The 16,238-nt window shown below is 35.2% G+C and overlaps 1 pseudogene; it reads right to left on the bottom strand.

Moving 5' to 3' along the window:
• Positions 1-218: 218 nt before the first annotated feature.
• On the bottom strand, positions 219-3,305 carry LOC120084520 (annotated as a pseudogene).
• Positions 3,306-16,238: the final 12,933 nt, after the last annotated feature.

The raw sequence follows: 16,238 nt of genomic DNA, 5'->3' as shown, positions 1-16,238 counted from the left end.
CCCATCCAAGTCCTCGTAGTAACCTAAAACAGAAAGAATCTAAGTACTACCTGTTCATCGAGCTGATCCAAAGTTGGACAAATAATTTAACTCCCAATAACCTTTGGATAAAAAATTTAACACCAAATAACTTGAAACTATGATTGCGGCGTCACTTGTATGTTGATTAGCTACACACGTTCGATTGCATATAGAACGAAACTGAAAGATGCTCTGTATTGTAAAGAGAAAAAAAAAATGATGAATTTGCGGCTTTGATGAGGGTTTTCCAAGGCAAAGAGAACTTGGGTAAGGTTGATGCATAATTGCATACAAAAATAGTATACAAGGTTGGAACTAGGTATGTCAGAAAATACAAAGCATCTCTCTCTAGCAAACTAGAATAAATAGGGTAAAGGGGCTGCAAAGTTTGTACAATTATTTAACTACAGCCCAAGTCTATGTCCAGTTTCTAGAAAAGATCACCATGCTTCTGCGGTCTGCCGGTGATACTGCACTCACCGTTCAGGTAACCGCTCCTTCATTTGGTGCTTCAGGTCAATTACAATAACTGAATTGTCACCACTCAAATGACAGGCTACCTTACTAATTTGATTTGCAGCATATTGTGCTGGAGAAATTGGATCATGCGAGTTCCACCAAACACCAACTTCCTGCGTCGCCTCCTTAGTATGCCACACGCCATCTTCATCACATCTTCATTAGACAAGACATCCCCTACTCCATCATTTGCCACAATCAAACATTCATCTTCTTTAGTCCTTGACATAAATGTGACCTCCGGCTCCAACATAACCCATAGTTTAAGTAATGATCACCTGATGCAGAAACATATTCGAAATAAGAATAGTATGGGATAGACTGGCAACAATAAAAATAAGTAATAGCAATATTTGACAACGGTGAAAGATACTATATGAGTAGAAGGAAGATGAGCTTAGTGAACAATGATTGTGTTCAACAAGAACAGAACCTGGAACCCATTAAAATAGTAATAAAACTTGGAATCACAGGGCAACATAACATATTTCTTCCTAGCTAGTTTAAATGCTATTTATCAGAAGCTTGCAAGACTTGGTCGATGATAACTAGAACCATTATTAACTTGACTCTTCAAAGTGTTCAGTGTCAGAAAATAAACAGAACCCCAATTAATTAGGATTAGATGGGATAATATGATTCTCTAGGTTAGAAGCAACCTATTGCTCTGGTCAGAGTCAGTACTCCGTCAACCCTAGGGCAGCCCACAAACAAAATTCTCGCTCCTCCCTTTACAAGTCTATCATATTCGTCTGACCTACTGATCTGCATCAGAGATGGGAAATACGAGACCTGTAATATCAGCTAAAAATATTGTGCAAATTTGTGCACCGAAAGCATACGTATGATTGGCCTTTACTTAATTTGAATAAAAAGATTACAAAGCATAATTTAAATAAAGGCACAATCGCTATTGAGAAAATACTAAACTTAGGAGCCTAAAGCGTTTGACAACCATCATCTGCAATAGGATACAAAATCAAGAACCTTCATGGTTTAATAACTACAAGTGCGATCAACAAATGAAAACTTGAATGGAAAAGAAACATAATCTGGTATACCCAGTTTGTATACAATTTGATCCTTCCAAAGCTTCAGACATTACTCTCACCTACCAATTTCAGAAATGAGGCTATAACTCAATTGGGTATGAGCATGTCAAAGATAGAGAACATGTCAACAGATTTATACATAATAAAACACTTCGTAAAGGGTAAGGACATTAAGCTCTACAATGGCATCCATCAACTAGAGTGACTCCAACTTCTCATCCATTCCTCGGAGGAGACAAGTGGGAGAACTAAAAAACTGATGATGAATAATTTACTGCATATGGTGTACGATAATTGAAAATTCTATCTAACAATGAAGTTAAATTATTAAATTGTGGCCAACTATGAGATTTTGGCATCATAAAGCAGGACAGATAAATAATTCTAATTGAACCTGGTGGTCGGCCGTCAGGACAGACAAAGCAATGCTATAGAGTCACCACAGTTGGCAACAATTATCTGGCAAGCTGACAGAAGAACAACCAAAGCTGTAGATCCAACCAAGTATGGTGCCAGAGTCTTGTCCTTGAAGGCATCATCAACCCTCCCATAGGACTTTATCAATGCCATTTCCCACCCCCCATTCTGACCAATATCAGAATCCCCTCTAATCCACTCTTCTGCTAATAATTCATGGAACTTCTTTGAACAATACGTATTCACCTGAAATCACCATTAAAAAAGAGAAGATCGATCATACATTTAGTAGTTTCTACAATCATATGCCCTAACTCCATATCAAATATATAGGGATACTCCAACACTAGGTTTCCAATTGGAAATCCATTCCTAAACAAATTGATAAAATACCACAATTTTGCAGGAATGGCCACAGGTTAGAACAGCGACCTTTTCACTAAAAACAAATTGAATACATAAAAATGTAAGTGTGATAATTTTAATTGAAGTAGAACCAAGGTGAAAACTATTTAAAATGGTTTGGCAATGTCTCCTTGTCCTTAGGGAAACTAATGAAGGGAAAAGAAGAGTATCTCCTTTTCTAAGCATCTTATTTCATGTTTAACAAACATTAATAAAATATAATTTGAAAATTCTATTCCTTAAATACTGAGAACGTAATGAACCTGTGTAAGTCAATCGTGATCAAACGCCTCAGCGACTCTAAAAAAATACCAGAAATAAATAAAATATGACCATAACCTAGAATTACTGAATCATAATGCTCATTATCTCAAGTGTGATTGCAAAGAAAACCAGAGGTCATCGACGAAACTTCCACGATGACCTTTTACACGGCTTCCTCAAGTAAATCCTACATGGAAGAAGAAACGACCTCCTACAACCGGAAACAAACGCATAAACTACTCTCACCTCACGATCAACGTTCTTCTCATAAAAAAAACACCTGCGAAAATAACCATATAGCCTCTAGTGAACGCTCAAGAGTTGCACTAGCAACCTATCAAATCCATATAACGATGTTTTCCTCCGGAGAGTTGCCGAAAACACTCACGCCAATGAAAGAGCAAGAAGCGAAAATAAAAGTTCACAACATTCGAAAGAGAAAAACGGACGAACATCGAAGTAAAACAACGACCAAAAGAAGAGAAGTCAAAATTCTCCATCATAAAACGTTACTGGCAAAGAAAAGGTAACCGATCGAAATAAAGAGAAATACCTCAATCCATTCGCATCAATTTGGCGATGTGATCGTACGAAAATTTCGATGATTGAAATGAAAACTAGAACCATTGTACAGGTAGCCAAACAGGACTCAAACTCGAAGGTAGAATTCAGGAGCAGGTGGTTTCGCTCGCTTTTCTGTTCGGCAGAGAGCGCAACATGTAACAACAAGATGACCGTTCTACCCCTCTTCCCTTTCTATTTTTCCACGAGTCTACGACATGTCACCATTCAAAATCGACGCGTCGACTTGTAAGTCGCAATTACCAGTCTTCCCAGTGCGTTGGATTAGATCTGGTCTAAACTATAATAGGAGTATTGTATTAAACTTGAAGATTCTGTATCCTATTAATATATAATTTTTATTTGTTGAAAATCAAAGGTGAGAAGAAAGTCAATAAGTCAATACAAATCATCTTTTGACATGTAAGTCTTTATAATTAAAGTGTAATTTTATACAAGTGATACTCAACAAATAACAATATTACACCGACTAAATTAATTATTAATTGTTAATAGTTAGAGACGACTATAGAAGAACTAGAAAAGGGAAGAAAGGAAATGGATCGACGTTAAGTCGCAAAATCAACCCCATTGAGGGATGTTATAAAATATACCATATGGTTTGATGCAGCAAAGTGCAAAATGCCAAATATATATATATATATAATATGTTGATGAGAATGACCCATCATTTGACTTCACTTGAGTCAGGTGTAAAAGAAAGTGATCACTGGTAAATATACCATTTTGGATTAACGTTTCATAGAATTTGAACTTCTAAATTTATGTTTTCAGTTAATGCATTTTATGATTGCTTTATCCTATTTCCTTTTAATTCTATAAATGAAGCAAACTAAATTGTGTAATTTTTTTTACATATCTAGTCATTCTCATATATTGATAAGAAATTAAGTTGAATTTGATAAATAACCATTAGTAAAAAATGATAACTAAAGTAAACGATCTGATTCGACAAATAACTATGTATCATTAGAATTTAGAATGCTAACCAATATTTTATAACATTGTACAACGTTTTAAAATTATGTAAAAATACAATCGACATATACACATAATGATTGAATGAATGAGAAAAAACATAAACAATTGAGGAAACAAAAACTATATTCATAAATTCCATGACAAAAAACAAAAAACAAGTAAAGTGTTATTATTTACTCCTTCATTAAGATAGAAACACAAAGAGCATGACAGAACAAATTTTAAAAAGCAATATTTTGTCCACAGTTTATGTTGTAACAAAGGGATGTGAAAATGTTAAGTAGGGATAGTTACAGTGTGACTAAAATTGTAAATGTATGAGGAACAAAATATATAGTAGTGATAGATGGAAACAAAAGGATAATAAATATCACGTTAAAATAATTTTAAACTCGTGAATCTAGGTTAAGATTAACAAAAAGTATAATCTAAATAACAAATCTCAGTTATGGTAATTAATATAATATGATATTTTAAATTTCAGAACAACTTTTGAAAATTAGTGGATGTACAAGATTAAAAAAATTCAAAACAACTATTAACTCTAATTCGAAAATTCAAAACAAATATTAAATCTCGAGGTTTATGGAAAATTATATGATCTTAGTTGACATTGAAAGTCGGCTGGGATATATATTTTAACAATTAATTACAGTCTCATTAATAAAGATGTCGGATTAATTACACTACAATTAAAAGGGACGATGAGGGCATTTTAAAATTTTCAAAAATTAGACTCACGTGACATTCATGTGTTGTACTACAATTCAAAAATATCCTACCTTTTGCTATTTTTTCAAATGATAGAATAATTATTACTGTATACCTAAATATCCTTATAAATGACATAAAAATCATCTAGAAGACTTTCTGTGTTAATTTTGGACAATTTTACCCTTTTTTTCTATTTATTCATATCATATATATTTTCATATTTAGGAAGCTCCCTTTATAATAGAAAGAGAAAATACATTTATTATGGAGAAAGAAATTCATTTAATATGATTTTTCCTATTTTCGATTGGGAGAGCAAATACATTTAATATAAATTTTTTTCCATTTTCAATTAAAAGGAGAAAATACATTTAATATGATTTTATTTTCTATTTCATGACAACTTGTTGGTTTCTAATGCCTTAATCATTTTTCATGTTTGATTTTTGATATTATGTGATATATTTCATTATTTGTGTTGAGTATTATTATTTTTACCTAATATATTCCATTGTTTATTTGGTGTATATATATCCCACGTATTATGATATATATGCACTTCTAATTAGATATCGTTTGTGTGCTTGTAGTATATTCCTCCAATGTCTAATATGTATGTCATTCTAATGCAATTTTTATATGGTGATATGACTTATTTGAGTGTGTTTATATTTTGTGTTATTATCTCATATATACCATAGTTTCATAGTTTTGTGTTATTATCTCATATATACCATAGGTCCATAGTTTAGATTCATGGTTATTTTTATTTTTAAATGTACGTTAGAACATTGTCTTAGATGTTTGCAAATATTCTAACTAATATATGAAATACACCGGTAAGATTGACTAAATTCCAATTTAAGTGGTAAAAAATCCCAATAAATCAAAATTTAACATAAGCTCCCTAACAAAAATCACCAATTCTCAATTAATATGACCAATTCAAATTCATTTTAAAACTTCATGATTATAAAACTATCTACCACAATATATAAATTATAGATGGACTTAATTATTAATATATATAAGCGTATATCATAAAACAGGAAGTCTAAATAAAAGGTCGAAGATATATATCACAATATATATCGAAAACGAATATATATGTCATAGTACATATTGAAAAATTGCTAAAAACACAACCAAGGTTAGATGGGTAAACTTAATAAATATTGAATTTAAAAAATTGGGAAGAGTTTAATTTAATTAACCATTAGATGCTTGCCAACTTTGATAGAAAATCTAAGGTTAACTATAAAAAATTGATACACCTCGACACAAAACAAAGGATCTGAGCTGCCTTCTCCTTCCTCGTACTTTATTCACAAGCTCCCGATAAATCTTCAGAGAAGTCTCTCAGCGTTCCCATGGAAGGTTTGATTTGAAGGTTTTTGTGTTTGTTTCTTTGGGGGGAGGATTGCAGATGGTCGTTCGGCGCCTAGATTCCCCCGGTGTCGGATTTGTTCAATGGCTACGCTGTCGTTGTCCGTCGCCAGCCATTACAACTCGCAGTGCCAGGAAGAAGAAAAGAGAGGGAGGAGGAAGAAAGAATGAGGAAGAAAGAACTGGAAGAAAGAAGGAGGAAGAATATAGGATACCAACAATTTTTTTCTTTTTAAAAAAATAAATCAATGTGGAGGAAGCTCTAGCTACGCATGAGGGAAAGATATGCAAAACCCTAAAAATATTTATTTATTTATTTTTATGAAAATCATGGATGAGACCTTAATAGTAAATAGACACCTAAATTAGTCTATTGAGCTGTAAAATAAATTGAGAGTAAGACATTAGTGTAATATTGACCTACAATTAAGACTATCTATATAGAAAGCCCAATCGGATATGACCTAATTAAGGGAAAATTTAGTATGCAACACTAATTGGATATGCCGTCAGTTACTGTCGCCACTTTCCATCAATTACTAACACGATGACGATTGCGTGAAAATTATGGGTAAGTCGCGTGCACGTGTGATAACTTGTAGAAATACAAGTTATTTTATCTCTTTTATCTAAAACAATTAGGAAAAATCATGGAAAATGCGACAACGTGGTAAAAAAATATGAAATTAATTATATTATGTGATCACATTTGTATATAATTCTATAATGTGAAACTCGGATCTCAATTTTTCTACTTAAGCAGGTAATTAGAGAAATTAACCAAGTATAAGTTAAATCTTATGTTGAAGGGAAGAAAATTATAAGTATTGAATAGATTTTTTGAGTAGCTTTGAGTGAGCCTTAACTAGTAAAAATTTGGCCAAGTATGAAGCTAAAAAGAAATCATGCGCTTGGTGTTAGGGAACATTAACGTATAAGGCTCTAATGAGGCCATGTTTTTAGAGGTCATAAGGGATTAAGTGTTGAAGGGACAGCCACACATTAAGCTTGTAAGGTATGGACACAAGTTGGCCGAAGTGTTAGCATGAGGCGCTGCCCAAGCGTTGACATGACAAAAGATGCTCATGCGTTGGGATAATAAGAGCCTGTATGAGCAAGAGCGAGAGTGCTAGACGATAAGCGAGAACGAGACCGTTAGACGATGGGCGCAAGCGCTAGACAATAAGCGAGAATGAGAGCGTTAGATGATGAACAAGAGTGAGAGTGCTAAACGATGAGCTATGTGATGAATGCAAAGCTAGACGATTTAGGCTTTGCGTGCGTGCGGGCCAGCATAGCTGTTGAGTGCAAGGTGCTGGCTACCCGGTGTGCGCTAGAGCTATGCACTGGAGTAAAACAACGTGCGCTAAAGCAGCAAGCAACAAGCTAGGCGATGGGTCAAGCTACGATGGGCGCATATGTGTTGAATGCGTTGATGGGGCTTGCGAGGTTAGGTGGTGAATGCGTTTGTCTTGTGCACGAGGCTATGGGCATTGGCAATCAACAAGGGCATGCTTGCATTAGTCATAAGGTATGCGTTAGCAAGAGGCTAGGCAATGGTAAGACAAACCATGAGGTATTGACTTGAGACCTAGTTTGACCCAAAGGTTGGCATGCGGTGATGATATGCTATGTGTTAAGGCTGAGTTATGCGCCAAAGACATTCAAGGGCATGTGCACATATATGACAAGGCTAGCAGAACACGACGGAAGAATGTGATGGTCATAGTCCTAGTTAAAGCATGTGCCAAGGGTAAGCCATGTGAGGAGAAGGGTATGTAACCAAGCAATGACTTGGGATGCCTTGAGGTTAGTATGGCACAAGTGATGTGGTGATGAGAGAGCTATGGGCTAATAGTTTCATCCGGATAAGTGGCTAAATCGAGAAGAGGTTAAGCTTAAGTTAGAAGGAGGTGGATAAATGGGGTTTCATGCAAGGAAGGCTTATGCATGAGGAAGACAACTTAGGAGGTGGCATGAAAGTAGGTGAATGGTATGGAAGTAGGTGGTGACAAAGCAAGGAGCAGACACTCCAAAAGTTTCTAAGTAGGAAGTGTCATGCGTTGGAAGCCTCAAGAGATGATGAGGATTGGTTCCTAAAGCCTATAGATACCACCACAAGGCTTCTCTTCAGTTCTTAACATAAATCCTCTTCAAAGAACGTTAGGAAGAGTGTTTGAGGACAGATTCGGAAGAAGTTTTGCATTGATCATGAAGAGCATGCATTGATAACAAGACCATGCGTTGATCAAGTGGTTCCAAGAGAAGGAGATGATATTGGACAGTGAGATCATGAAGTAGCATCAACTTAGAATGAGGAGTTCTCTCAAACTTCTCGTGCATTTTGAGTGATTCCAAAGCCTCTTGAAAGCTTTGAGAGTCTAGTTTTCAAGGCAGGGCTGCCGAAGAAGAAGCTTAAAGGAATTAAGCTGGAGAGTGACGAAAAGATAAAATGGTCAATCTCTCGGGTAAGATTGAGTCAGTCTTGATGATTTGAGGATTCCAACCAAACCATGAGGAGTTCTGAGCTAAGATCTTAGATAACTTAGAACATGTTTGTAGAAGGAAGTATCTCAAAATGAGGTTTGGAATGTTGAGTAATCTGAGCTTCGAAATGAATCTAGAATTTAGGGTTCGAAAGGGAGCCCGAGGAAACCAAAGAACTTGGAAAGAGAAAAGTTTCTGCCAATCAAGGTGAGTGGTATTTCCTTTATGGTCTTAAAAAATATCTTTTATGATATATGTTTATGTTGTGAATGAGTAATTAGAATGAGAATGAGAATATATGGGCGGGATGGTAAGAGGGTCAATAGACCTAGTTCCTAAGCCTATAGTAAAATCTCACGGGATGGTCAGGGGGCCATAAGGCTTAGTTCCTGAGCCTGGGAGAGGAACCTCGTATGGGATAGTTAGAGGACCGACAGGCCTAGCTTTTGAGCCCATAAGTGGGGATCTATGTGCATATAGGAAACATAGGAGAGTATGCATTTATGATTAGTATCAGTTTAACTATCTACCGTGTGTGTAGGTAAGATTGAGAACAAACTCATTTGAGGCAGAGGTTTGAATGTTTACCTTGTAGTTATGATATGTTTGTATTATTTTGAGTTGGAAAAGACTCTAGAAGTTTCTTACCACTCATGGGGCTTCTTGAAGCTCATTCGTTTCTTTCATATTTTTCTTCCCAGGTAGTGAAAGATGAGGAGTTCTAGGGTGCTGCTAAGGTCAAGGTCTACTACGTCACAGCCATACTTCCGGTTTTAGAGTTGTTGATGTAAACTTTATAGTTAACTCTGGAAGTTGTATAAATGTTATACTGTTTGTAATAAAATGAGTTTAGTTAAACAGTTGTTGTTTATAACCTTGGCTTAAAGAGTAATGAGTGAAAAAGGTTCAAATGGGAGGTAGGTATCACAAAAAGGTGCTATCTACCGTCCTCACGCCTCCTTTCGGGTTCTAGAGGTGAGCTCAGGAGGGGGTGTGACTGATGGAGTATATCAACAAGCAACAGAAGCAACAAGGATCAATAAGCACTCTAAATTCATTAATTTTGATAGTAATTAAAGCATGCTAACACAGTAACAAGTGGGTTTCAAGTCATACCTTTGTAGAACTTCTTCAAATCTTGATTCTTAACTGCAAACTTCTCTGAATCTTGTTGTAGACTACCTCAAGATCTTTCTCACTATTTTCTTAGAGTTTTAGATTAAGTTATGGGACTCAAAATAAGTTTGAATGAAGGGAACTTGGAGAATAGCTCACTGCTACCACCCACTTGAAGAACACCTTATTCCACACGAATTTTTCAGTAAAAACTCTATATTTGCATGCCCCAATTCCACCCAATCTTCTCAATATATTGCAGGCTATCATGCAAAGAAGATGGTTGCATGAGATGCAACTCATGCTTGGAGTTATTGAAGCCAAATGAAGTAGGTTTTGTGTGAGCTACTTTGAAGGTGTAATAGAAAAACCCAAAATTCCATTTTTGTGTTTTTCAAACTTTTTCAATTTTTCCAAAATTATTTCAAAAATAAATTTCATTTCTAAAATTGAAAATATTATTAATTTTATAAAATTAATAAAATTAATTTTATTAATAAATAATTATTTAATCAATTTAAATAATTCTAATTAATTTAATATCAAATATTAAATTAATTTTACACAAATCCACGTTCATATATTTAAATCATATTTAAATATTAATTCCCCTATTCCGTTTAATTCTTAAAATTAAACGTGTAATTATATCTCATATAATTACTAATTCTTTTAATTCTAATTTGAACATTTCAAATTAACTTATCACACTACTCTAAAGCTAAGTCATTTATTATCTAGTAGGGGAACCTCATGGAGCTACAGATCATGGGCTCCAACGATCCGAGATTAATTGGCTAAACTCATACGCCAAATTAACCCTCATTCGTTAACTAATGGGTCACTCCACTAAAATCCATAGTTGCACTTCTCTCACTATAGATATATTATGTCCACATGATTTAACCATAATTAGTAAGTCTACCCTTCATAGGTTGTTCGTAATAAGGGTTGGTTCAAATGTCTGTTTTACCCCCGAGATTACGTCTTGTTCCTTAAGTTCCTACTGATCCTCTAATGAACAATTGGTTTGTGATCCAGTCACTAAACCAAAACTCTCTCAGCCCAATGAGAGGGCGGGGGCCTTTGTTTATGACCTGGATTCAGTACTTGAGAGAACAACCTTTCTCCTATCCCTAAATTGGGTAGGCGTGAACTCCATCTTGTACCCTATGTCCCCAACTATCTATTTAGTCTTACCCCTGAAATGAGAGGCTTATTGAGCCGGCGCTGTTGAGCCAACCCTCACCTATGAAAATATAAGGATAATCCCAAATAAACAGGAGTTCATAGTTAGCTCAGGATTAAGATCGAGTTACCTAGGTCATCTAAGTGAAATAATCAGTCTTATATAGTAAACAACGTTATAAAGTAAGAGTGACTTATTTCTTGGTCCGATCTTATGCAAACTCATTGCATAGGATGCCCCCACTCCTCATGTTATAACATGTACGAATTATGATCACTTCGTTTGTAGCACTTACTCTTTGTAACAGCTACAGAGTAGGCTGCATCCAATAGTGTTACCAGAATAAGGTGCCCAACCTTAATCATGTACTATAGATCGTTTTTGCTATTTACTCGAACTTGATCCATCTTTATGTCTCTACATAAAGTTCAAGTATTCATATAATAGCCATGGATCTTAGTTTATTGGATTTAGACTTTTATGTATGCAATTTATAAAATCAATAATAAGTGTAGTGACTATAGAAAACGTTTATCATTTTACAAACTGCGAGGTTTAGGACATAAAACCCAACAGTGACAAGTTGGTATCAGAGCAAAGGTTTATGTAAACCTCGAAAGGTTGAGTGTAAAGATTGAGTCGACACCAAGTTGGTATCAGAGCATAAATTTTTGGGAAACTTGAAGTTTGTATTCAGGAAAACCAGAGAGATGTGTGGCACAGTAAATTCCATAGGTTTAAAGAGAAACCTAGGAATTAGTCAATGTGAGACTAAGAGAAATAGCGGAAGTGGCAGACCTAGTAGACAACCTGAGCTGGAACTCACAACGTTACCTGAAGATCCATCGAGGAAGGTAAGAATGAATTAAGTTATTCTCAATTAGAATTTGAGATAGAAAAGTTATTTGTAGATAGTTGGTTCAAGACTAGCTAAGAGATGGCTAGGAGAAGTATCATTGGACAAATTAAGGAAATTAACATCAGAGTAGCGCATCGGAAGCGTAGTAAATACAAAGTTATAAGAGTTTATGACAAAGGTTGTTGTGAAACCTTAGTCCAAGTAAATTTTGAGGACAAAATTTTCTTAAGGGGGAAGTAATTGTGAAACCCGAATCTCAATTTTCCTACTTAAGTAGGTAATTAAGGAAATTAACCAAGTATAAGTTAAATCTTATGTTGAAGAGAAGAAAATTCTAAGTATTGAATATATTTTTTAGTAGTTTTGAGTTGAGCCCTTAACTAGTAAAAATTTAACTAAGTACAAAGCCAAAAAGAAACCATGTGTTTGGTGTTAGAGAGCATTAACGCATAAGGCTCTAATGAGGCCAAGTTTGTAGAGGTTGTAAGGGATTAAGTGTTGAAGCCAAGGACAGCCACACGTGAGCTTGTAAGGTATGGAAGCAAGTTGGCCTAAGTGTTGGCATAAGGCGCTACCCAGGCATTGACATGACAAAGGCTGCTCATGCGTTGGGATGATAAGAGGCTACGTTGTTAATCTTAATTTAATGTATGAAAATAATTAAATAAATTTTTTTTACGTATTAATGTTGTACTCATTTTTAGAATAAAAATTTAAGTAATTGCGTAGAATGACCAAATTCAGATATGCAATTAGAAAAATGGTCATTCTTTTAATTGTATGATTTATGGCCAAATTCATCAAGTGTAGAGACCCACCTCATATTTCCTTTTCTGATTCTACCCCGTTCCAACGTTCCATATCTATTCTCTCCCTTTATGCCTCCCAGGTTTTTAGGAAGATAACGACATGATTTAAGTTGTTGAAGGGAAATTTTGGAGATTTAGTTGAGAATGGTTAGTTATTGTTGAATATGGAAAGCCTTCTACTTTTCTTACCTAGTTGGATTTTATTTTCTGTAAATTGCATTTATTCTTATTCTTACCATATGTACATTTTTTCCGTTATAAGTTTTTCCATAGTTGGCTAACATAGTTGTATATATAAAGGTTGCTCCCTCTTGTAACATCACAAGAAAAATAAGAGAAAAGTTTAGAATTACAACATGGTGTCAAAGCGCCCTCTCTGAATCTTTTCTATAGGTTTCACGTCCGATACCCTAGAAAAGAAAAACAGAACATTGAAATCTCAAATGTACCATTTTCCTTGAAGCAATGCATCAGAGAAACCTCCATAGATTCCTTGGAGCTTCACGTTCAAAGCAAATTCGTACTCCAACTATCACGAACGGTCGGCTGAAACACATTAAATCGCATTTAAATAGTGAATCGCGAAGTAATCAAAGCATTCCCGGCAGAAACCCATTCTTCGAGCAACGACCACGAAGCTCGTTCATCAACCGAAAGTTGATGATCATGGGTGCCGATTTTCGTAAGCATCGTCTCCGATCGTGGGTGTTTGCTGATCGTAGGTGCTGAATGCCGATCGCCCAATTGCTGGTATGTGGATCGCTGAACCGGGTCAATAAATCGGTAAACTTTCTGTGGGTCGGATCATGTTAAAAATCAGGTATGGAGCAATTTTTTGGCAGAAACCTAATCGGATCGAGTCGAATCTGTAGTGATTCTTTTTTAACCCAATCAGATCGAGTCTGGAGCGACTCTTTGACAAAATCGGGTCTGAAGTGTTTTTTAACCCATTCGGATCGGGTCTAGAGCGGTTTTTCGGGTTTCGAATGTTTTTTTTTATAATTTTCCTTTTTTTTTCTTTCTATTTTGTCCTTAATTTCTTGTATTGCAAATCAATAATTTTTCTATAGCATCCATAAATTCTAACAATACTGAAGGAACCATACTTCCAATCACTAATCACAAATTAAATGGAAGGAATTATCTACATTGGTCACAATCAGTTATGATGTTCATATGTGGAAAAGGAAAGGAAGACTACCTGTCAAGCAAAAATCTTATCCCAGACCAAGCTAATCAAAGATACAAGACATGGAAAGCGAAAAATAATATGGTTATGTCATGGCTAATCAACTCCATGACGATAGAGATTGGTGAAGGATTTTTACTCTTCTCAACTGCAAGCGAAATCTGGGAAGCAGCTCGTGAAACTTATTCTGACTAAGAAAATACCGCAGAGTTATTTGAAATTGAAGGAAAAATTCATGAGCTTCGGTAAGGGGATATGCAAGTCACTCACTATTTCACTCAACTATCTCACCTTTGGCAACAACTGGATGTATTTGAAAGCCATAAGTGAGAATGCACTGCAGATGAAGCTACATTCAAAAAGATAGTTGAAAAAAAACGAATGTTCAAATTTCTGCTTGGCCTTAATAAAGAACTCGATGAGGTACGTGGTAGAATCTTAGCTGTTAAACCATTACCTAACATCATAGATGTGTTTGCAGTGGTAAGAAGAGAAGAAAGTAAGAAGAAACTAATGTTAGGAGTAACTGCAAGTTTTGAAACTGAAGGATCAATCTTACTTGCTCGAAATCTTGGTAATGAGGTACGTATAAATACTCATGATAACCATTACAATCGAAACCAGAACTACATGGGAACTGAGAATCGGTAACGAAACCAAGATCATGGTGTGAACACTGTAAAAGCCTAGGATACACTAAAGAAGTGTGTTGGGATGTTCATGGTAAACCTCCAGATTGGAAGCCCAACAAATGTGCTGGAGACAGATATGGAAAGGCCTATCAAACAAGTATATCATCAGAAGGTAACTTCAATCCTGAACATAATGTGTTTACTAAGGAGCAGTTAGACTTTCTCCAAAAAATATTTGGCCAACTAAAACCTACTAAAAAAAAACATCAGAAACCAGTATAGCAACAATGACACAATCAGGTAACTTCTTTTATGCAACCAAATGAAATTGTAGTACTTGGATTATTGATTCTGGTGCATCAGATCACATGATAGGTGACATCTCACTTTTAACTAACTACATATAATGTAATAGTCAAATCACTGTAAAGATTGCTGATGGTACCTGTTCTAAAGTAATGGAAATTGGGAATGTGTTTGTATCTAAAGATCTAGTGTTAGAGAATGTGTTGCATGTCCTAAATCTTAGATGCAACCTCCTTTCCATAAGCAAACTAATGTTTATGAAAAATTGCAATGCAACTTTTTACTCACATAATTGCATATTTCAGGATTTGAATTCGGAAAAAATGATTGGCAATGCTAAGGAAACCTCGGGTCTCTATATACTAAATGCTCTTAAGTCGCAAGTCAAGGAGTTAGGTCTTAACAAGTCTATTTTTATCTCTAAAGACAATTATGATAGTACATCTACTTTTGTTGCTTATAAAGATAATTATGTTAGTACATCTACTTTTGTTGCTTCTAAAGACAATTATGATAGTACAATAATGTTATGGCATAATCGTTTAAGACATCCCAATTTTCTATATTTGAAACGAATGTTTCAAGATATTTTTAATAAAAGCTCTCAGGTGTTTCAATGTGAGTCTTATGAAATGGCAAAGTTAGCTCGATCCTCATATCCGGTAAGAACACCCTTGGACATGAACCAGTACTCAATCAAAACCCAATCGAAATACAGGAAAATCATGTCTTCAACTCCACAGCAGAAATACACACTGAAGACATTGATCTTCCCATTGCAAAATGGAAAGGGGTAAGAACCTGTACGATGCATCCCATCCAAAACTACCTATCTTACAAAAATATCTCTCCCAAGTTCAAAGCATTCACAACTACACTATCCCAAGTACACATTCCAAACAATGTCTATGAAGCCCTCAAGGATATTAATTAGAAGCAAGTTGTATTAGACTAAATAAAGGCCTTAGAAAAGAACAACGCATGGGAAATAACATACCTATCTCCAGGAAAGAAATAATAAGATGCAAATGGATCTTCACCATCAAATACAAAGCTAACGGAGAAATAGATAGATTCAAAGCTAGACTCCTCGCCAAAGGGTTCACCCAGTCGTATAGCATTGACTATCAAGAAACATTTGCTCCGGTGGCAAAATTAAATACTATTCGTGTCCTTTTTTCCCTAGCTGTGAATAATGATTGGATTCTTCACCAATTAGACATAAAAAATGTCTTCCTTAATGGAGACTTAGAAGAAGAAGTGTATATAGATATACCTATTGATATAGAATCTACTAAAACCATAAATAA

The sequence above is a fragment of the Benincasa hispida genome, chromosome 9 (assembly GCF_009727055.1).
Source record: "Benincasa hispida cultivar B227 chromosome 9, ASM972705v1, whole genome shotgun sequence".
Lineage (NCBI taxonomy): Eukaryota > Viridiplantae > Streptophyta > Magnoliopsida > Cucurbitales > Cucurbitaceae > Benincasa > Benincasa hispida.
This window is presented reverse-complemented; position numbering and strand designations above follow the sequence as displayed.